Raw genomic sequence first — 8,641 nt, 5'->3', positions numbered from 1 at the left:
GTCTCGGAGTGATTTTCGTCTTTTTTTCAAATCCTCAAAAATGATGGAAAGCGGCATGCTGTAGTATGCCGTTCGAGACCATGGGCTATAGCCCATGGTCTCGGAGTGATTTTCATCTTTTTTTCAAATCCTCAAAAATGTAGATAAACGGCATGCTATATAGTATGCCGTCCGATATGGGCTATAGCCCATGGTAAAAAATGATGAAAAACGAGGATTTGAAAGAAAAGAGGATTTTTTCAAATCCTCAAAAATGATGGAAAACGGCATGCTATAGTATGCCGTCCGAGACCATGGGCTATAGCCCATGGTCTCGGAGTCATTTTCGTCTTTTTTTCAAATCCTCAAAAATTATGGAAAACGGCATGCTATAGCCGTCCTGTATGCCGTCTCTGAGTCATTTTCGGCTTTTTTTCAAATCCTCAAAAATGTAGATAAACGGCGTGCTATAGTATGCCGTCCGATATGGGCTATAGCCCATGGTCAAAAATTATGAGAAACCACTCCGACACCATGGGCTATAGCCCATGGTCTCGGAGTGATTTTCGTCCTTTTTTCAAATCCTCAAAAATGATGGAAAACGGCATGCTATAGTTACTATCTATCTGGCTGGGGGCTATCTATCAACAATTAGAAAGAAGAAGAAAACGGCAGGTTACACTTTTTTTGTTGTTTTTCTTCTTTGTAATTATTTGTTCGGTCCAAAATATTGTGTTTGTTGTCATGATTTGTCACGACAAGAGTTGGCATGTACGACTATTTCCTGGGCCTGGCGTCGTCATGAAAGGGGGCGGGACTGCGACGCTCTATATTGACATGCCATATACTTACACACTCTGACTGTGCTTTGATTGATTGATTGATTGAAGAATTTATTAACAGTTTGCAGAATTTACAGTACATTTCAAGCACAAACTCAATACAAAGGCTGTTAACTGTGAGTGGACGACCCAATTAAGCATTACACTTGTTTCCAACAGGGTCCACCATGTTCAAATCATCAAAACATTTAGAGACGTACAAATAGACACTTCTATAGACAGAACAGGAATTCATCAAAAAGGAGGTAAAAAGGGAAAAGAAATATATACAGTGAGGGGTAAAAAGGGGGGGGCCGGGGGGGATTCAGATTTTACGGGGGCCAGTTTCGAATTGCAGCCATCCGTAGGTGCCCTTTGAGAGCGGTTTTGAAGGAGTCAAGGGATTCGCATGTCTTAATGACAGTTGGTAGGGCGTTCCACATTTTGGTGGCACGGCCAAGCTACACCAGGCTTTTCTCGTGCGTTTCTCGCGCGTTTTCTCCCGCGCGTGCGTTTAATTTAGGTCCAGTCCTATTTTAAAAAACGCACGCGCGGGCCACGCGTTTAGGGTAAACGCGCGAGAAAAGCCTGGTGTAGCTTGGCCGTGAATCGGCTCATCAATGCATTCTGCGTGCGTGCGTGCGTGCGTGCGTGCGTGGGTGCGTGCGTGCGTGCGTGCGTGCGTGCGTGCGTGCGTGCGTGCGTGCGTGCATGTGGTGGATAGGAGAGCGAGTGGATGCACTTCAAAATGGCAAGTGAGTTCACAAAGGTCCCTCTCTAACTAACAAAGTGGAAAAAGCAGCACTCCGAAATAAAAGATGCAAGACTGGCTCAGATGCAATTTCTAATTTTATTGAGAACGCTGACGCGTTTCGGCAGTATAGCCTTCCTCAGAGCAGATGGAAAAGTGATACTGGGGATGTAGGTCCCACATTTAAAGCCAACATTTCCCACCTGTGTGTGTGTGTGTGTGTGTGTGTGTGTGTGTGTGTGGGGGGGGGGGGGGTCCTTATACTTAACAATAATCAATTACACAGCATTAGTTACAAGTGAAATAGTAGTTCACCATTTAATCAGTAAAAAAATCACAGATCACGTAGAAATCACAACATTTTCTTTTTTTATACATTATATAATGGTCTAAGCTCTAAGGGCACAGAAAACCACAGGGTCTCGGTCCCTCTCTGATCCAAAGTCAATATGTCCTTTTCACAAGACGTCATGCAGTAGAAGCAGGGTAAAAATAGCAAATGCCTTGCAGCCTGCATTGCACAATGTACTGTATATCTGTCACAAATATAGGTAAATTATTTATGACTTGGGAGAATGAACTTGCTCCTTCTGGAGATATTCACCTAAAACACATTCAAAACTTGAAAAGGCTACACTATATTCTACTGTTTAATTATCAAGGTAATTCTTCCACACCATGATGATAGGATAACAGTATAGTCAATCTGTTCTTTTTGTCTTGTAAACAAAATATCTAGACAAAATGTCAGTAACACTAATGGCTTCTTCCAAACATTGTTTTGGAACAACATCTGGTATGATGAAGACACCAGTCATTGAAGAATAATGATCATTATGATTAGAGAGTACTTTTTATTTGTGTTGTTCTGCTGTGGCTGCAGTATTTCATTATCTCACAAAGTTATACTGTACTGTAGTTCAGTGTTTCTCTGTCTGATGATTTTGTGTAGGCTACTCCAAAAGAAATGCAAAAACGTGGGTTATTTGAGTACATATGAATGTGTGATATGAGATAATGAAAATAATGTTCACCTTATATATTCACTGTAATCCTCATGTTTCTGTTCCATTATTCTTTGTTGATATAATGATAAGTATAGGCTATACTTTTCTTCAGTGTATCACTGTGTATGTTCACAAGCAGCTGCTACCAACCTTGTTTTCAGATTATGCTTTGAGCCACTATACTTTTACTTACTTGGGCCTTTGTATTCCTTTCGGAACATAGGCCATTGATGAGTCGTTTCCACCCTCGTCTGTCTTGCGACATCCTCTCCAGCTGTTTCCACGTCAGTCCCTTCTGTTTAACATCTAGCTCAGTGTTCCTCCTCCAAGTGTTTTTGGGTCTCCCTCTGCTCCGTTTTGCTTGTGGGTTCCATGTTAGTGCCTGTTTGGTTATTGCTGTTTTGTTTTTTCTTAAAGGGATAGTTCAGATTTTTTTAATGGAGTTGGAACAACAGATGTTCAGGAGGCGGAGGAACACACCTTGACCACACATTCACGCCAATCTCCGCCCTCCACGCCAATCTACCTGAGCCTACTTATACCCGCCCAATACAACCCAGCATCCTCTATGCTTTCGTATGCTCGTACCCGCAGTACTCATACCACAGCCAAAGAAAAAACCACAGCAAAAAAGTTATACCAACTTGCTCACCTGCCACCATGGCCTCCTCCAACGTCCCGCTCGCCCCAGACTCGGGCGACGAATCCCCCGGGGACGCTCAGGGAACCCCGACGCCTGCCGGCGCCGGGCGTTCGCCCTCCTTCGTCCCCGACACGTCCAGTACCTCCAACCCAGACGACAACAGTGGTGACAACAGTCCCACCACCGCTTCCCAGACCGCCGCCGCCCCGTCATCCAACGCATCCCACCACTCTGCTTCCAGCCGCTCCTCCGGCGCTTCCTCAGGTCGGTCTCGCACCGGCTCTCAAAGCAGCAGCAGCACCTCACGTTCCAAACACCGCTCTTTTAAGACGAAGGAACGCCACCAACCACCCACCCTCCCACCACCACCCTCCGACGGCACCAAGCGCTCCAGGCGCGCTCACCGCAGCTCCGCCGCCTCGCGCCTCCCCAGCAATCCAAGCCCGCCACAACCCGCCATCACAGACTGGACTGTAGCGGGACTCCATAAGCAGCTCCGCGCTCACAATGTCCCATTTGCCCGCTCCACCAACAAAGCGGGATTATTCAAGCTGTTCTGCGACACCACCACCACAACAACAACAACACAGCCGGGTCCTTCCTCGAGCCAGGCGCTCCCCGATGACGTCACGAGGCGCGCTCCTCGCGCTACCACCACTGCTGTTGACGTCACCCGCCGTTCCAGACGTTCCAGAGTCAACACAGCCTCCTTTCCCCTCCCTACCTCCAGCTTTGGGTATCTACACTATATTTGGAATATACTTCATTACTATTACTTAATCTTGTCAAGTTTTAAGTTTTAATGTGGTGTCAGTTACCCACCCTCCAGCGTCGGGTGTCTTACATTACATTTGGAATATATATATTATATATATGTATATTAATATGCATGTATATATATTATATATGAGGTAATACATATGCCATATGTATTGCCATTACTTTAACTTGCCAAGCTTTAAGCCCATGTAGTGTTAGTTACCCAACACCACCCACCTCTACCTCCTCCCTCCCCTCCCCTCCACTCCCGCCACTTCTCCCCACCACTTTTCCCCCATACTGCACATTTCTTCTAACAGCGCAACCCTTCCAAGCTCCCTCCCTTCCACCAGTACATTCTCACCAATCAGCGAAACCCCTCCAAACCCCCCCACCTCAGCGCCTGCCCCCCACAACCTCACGTCCCTCCTGTCCCTCCTGTCCTCTTTTGCCTCGCAGGCTGCACCACCCCCCAACCCCCCCCCCCCCCCGTCCCTCCTCCCCACTCAAACTTCCCCCGCCCCCCCATCCCTCGCCGCCCTCGTGGCTACATTGAACCAGGCTCTGTCCGCCTTCCCTCAGGCTCTGCCCGCCTTTCCCCAGGCTCTGCCCGCCTGCCCCTCCCTCCCGGCCCCCCACCACCCTACGCTGGCTCTCCCCAGCGTTCACTCTACGCTGGTACCCCCCCAGCGTCTTTTCCGACCCCTCCTTCCCCCCTCCCCCCGTCCCCCCCTTTTCTCTCTCTCCACAGCAACCCCGGCACTCGCCCCGTCCAACGCCCCCGCCAGGAACCCACAGAACATCGGCGCCGCCCTCCGCAACCAGATTCTACTAGGTAACGACCTTGACCTAGCCACACTCCTCCGCCCCTCCATCACCAACTCCGAGTCCCGCATCATTGAATGCGGAGACATCTCCATTCAGCTCCGCAACCCCACCCCCTCACGCTCCGCCATCCTCACCGTCGCCGAGTTCGGCCTGGCTTTTTCCATCTTCAGAGACGTGATTTGCTCCGCCTACCCAGCTCGACGCCAGGAGCTGGACGACTACCATACCATCATCCTCGACCTAGCCGTGAGGTTCGGCGGCTCCCTCTTCCTAGAATATCACCGCCAGTTTTCCGCCACCGCCGCAGCCAGACTCCATCAGCTCAACACAAATACCTACTGGGGCCAACTGGACCTAGAACTGTATTGCCGTATCTTCGCCGGAAGGCTCGCCATCGCCTGCAGCCTTTGCGGCAACCCCACCCACCCCGCCAGCCAGTGCGTCCACGCCGCCCCCCGCACCCCCAAAGCCAAACCCATCACCAACAGACCAACTCCCGGCCCCCCCTCCCTCCTCGCCATCTCCGCACCCCCGCCACGCCCCCAACCCTACCCAGCTTCCCAAAACTCCCTCGACAGACGCGGCCGCCCTGTCTTGTTCTGTGGCTCCTCAGCCATCTGTAACAACTTCAACGAGGCAGGGTGCGCCGCGGCTGTCTGCAGACTCCTCCACGTCTGCACCCACTGCGGGGGCGCCCATGCCCGCTCCACCTGCCCCCAACACCCCACCAAACCTTCCAAACCCAGCTGACATTCTGTCCACCTCTCCACCCCCATCAACATCCCCGCCCTGGCCGCTGCACTATCACGCCACCCAGACCCCGCAACTGCCTGCTTCCTCCTCGGAGGCCTTAACTATGGCTTTTCCCCCGGCCTCGTCACCCTCCCCACCACCACCCACACCTGCCACAACCTCCAGTCCGCCCTCACTGACCCAGACTCCGTCACTTCCTTGCTCAACAAGGAAGTGGCGAGCGGCTTTATGATCGGCCCATTCTCCACCCCACCCTTCCCCACCTACCGCATCAACCCCCTAGGCATCGCCACCAGGAAGTAAGAAGAGGCAAGAAGAGGATCATCCTCGACCTCTCCTCCCCCCATGGCACCTCCACCCCCAGCGTCAACAGCCTCATCCCCAGCCCCCCCTTCTCCCTGCAGTACGCCACCATTGACGGCGCCATCAGGCTCATCTGACTCGCCGGCCAAGGCGCTTGGCTGGCCAAAGCCGACGTCACCGCAGCCTTCAAGATCCTCCCCCTCCACCCAGATTCTTGGCACCTTTTTGGGGTCTCCTGGCAGGACGCCTACTACTTCGCCGTCCGCCTCACCTTCGGCTGCAAGAGCTCCATCCTGCTGAGCGTAGCAGACTCCACCCTCTCATCCTACCGGACAGCATGGCACAACTTCCGGTCCTTCCACCTCCGCCACAATCTACACTTCCCCTCACTCGATCTCCTCTCCCTCTCCGCCTTCATCAGCTACAGCGCCTCCACCCTCTCCACCCGCTCCTCCACGATCAGAGTCTACCTATGCGGCATCAGCTTCTTCACCAAACTCCTAACCGGTTCGCCCCATCCATTCACCCAGCACCCCCAAATCATCCTCCAACTCAAAGGCTTGCAGCGCGGCGAACCGCGGCTTCCTCCCCGGCGCCTCCCCCTCACCATAGAGATCCTGGCCTCCTGCATCCACACCATCCGTTCCGGCTACGCCAACCAAACCCTCAACTCCACCCTCGAATCCATGTTCCTCCTGGCCTTCTACGGCTTCCTCCGCTGCTCTGAGTTCACGGCCGCCAACCATAACTTCGACCCCGCAATCCACCCCTGCCTCTCCGACTTAGCCTCCCACGACCACGACACGTTGGTCTTCACCCTGAAAAGAAGCAAGTCCTCCCAGCATCGCCCAATTCCCATCTACCTCTTCCGCATCAACTCCCCCACCAGTCCTTTCGACTCCCTGGTCAAACATGTCCGCCTCAGACAATCCCAGCACGCTCTCCCCACTGACCCCCTCTTCACCAATGAACACGGAACCGTCGCCACCCGCTGCTGGTTCCTCCTCCACCTCCGCCAAATCCTCACCACCTCAGGCTACCCGTCAGAAAACTTCTCCGGCCACTCCTTCCGCATCGGCGCCGCCTCCACCGCCGCCAGCCGAGGCCTCCAGGACCACACTGTCCGCCTGCTCGGCAGATGGTCCTCCCAAGCCTACCTGACCTACATCCGCTCCTCCCTCCACGACATCAGACAGGCCCACAACTCCCTGGCCTAGTGGTCGTCCCCCGTCTTCCTTTTGGGGATCACGCCTCCATGTGTGCCGCGGGCTGACCGCCACACGACCCCCTCCCCCCGGGGGGGGGGGGGGGGGGGGGGCTTCCAAGAAAAGGTTGGGAACCTGAGTAATGATCAAAAGATGAGTAATGAATGATAAGAGATGTGTGAATTATTCATATTTTAGCTTCATATTTCTATCTAGAATGTACTTGATGTCTTTGGTTTTATCTTCATTTTCGTTGTTTTCCTTGAATGTTATAACAATTCTGTATTTTTGTTTCTGTGACAAATGCCAGTAATTTCCTTTGTAATAATTGTTTAAACACTTTATTTTGATCACCAGAACACACTTTGAAAGCATACACCAAAAGGCAATTTAGAAATGAATTAGACAGGTTGGGAAAGGATATTAGTAAAATAACAGAACATCACACATTTTCCAATGACTCACAGCTCATAACATGAAACATATAATACTATTAAAACTAATTCCTCATCTTCACAGATTGCAATTATATCAGAATGAAACAAGGTAAAGAGTCTAATTCAGTGGTTCTCAAAGTAGTGTCCATGGACCCTCATGGTTCCTTTTGAGGGGTTTCCAAATGGACCCTTACAAGGCTGTCACTCTTTAGAGTTAAGGGGTCCTTAAGTTTGAGAACCACTGCTGGTATAACCTTTAGCCAAGCAGACCAAGAAAGGAAGAGGCCCTGCTCCACCAGAAATAAATTACACATTTACAGCATACTGCAAAAATGCAACCGTTTGAAATGGTTCTGTTCACAAACAAATACTTATTCCAACTGCATTTCAAGAAGATGGATAAGCCTTGGTCCCTTGGATGTTATATTCATGACTTCTTGGGTTTTGATTCTTTTGAAAGTAACACATATGGGCCAGGATGGCTTCCTAAGAAATCTTTAACATTATGTATTCCACTGAACACTGAACTAGAAAAAGTGGAAAGAAATTTCACTAACAGAATAATTGATTCTCCAATCCTGAAGAATACAGTGGTGGAAAGGAACTGTACAATTATTTGAAAACTTTAGTTACAAGTTTCTTTATAGATTCAGATTATTAATAGCCTACAAAACAACAACCAATTAAGCCCCATTTCAAATAGAATATCAACAATATCATAACGTGCCACAATATGATGCGTTGTGAGCTTGTATCAGACAGCCATTTTACTTCTATATACTTTAGTATATTTTGATTCCAACACTTTTGTAATTTTTCTCAAGTAAAAGTAGAATACAGGTTACTTGTAACAGTGAATGCTATATGCACAAGATTGTTCACAAAGAGAAAAATACACCTTTTGTGAGATTTCCATTGGTGCTGTACATTCATAACAGATCGATCTTTATCCAAATTAACCTTCCCCGTATCGATCTGACATGCCTCCTTGTGTCACAGAGCAGAGATCAATTATTCCAAGCTCCTCAAAGAATATGTCGCATGCTGATCAATATTTACATGACTGCTAATCAATACCAATGCAACAAATTGTTTCCATAACATCTTACTTCAATGCAACCATTTGTCTTTATCTAGTTGCCTCCTAGCTGTTCC

Source organism: Electrona antarctica (assembly GCF_951216825.1).
Source record: "Electrona antarctica genome assembly, chromosome: 12".
Classification (NCBI taxonomy): Eukaryota; Metazoa; Chordata; class Actinopteri; order Myctophiformes; family Myctophidae; genus Electrona; species Electrona antarctica.
Note: the sequence above shows the minus strand (reverse complement) of the source record.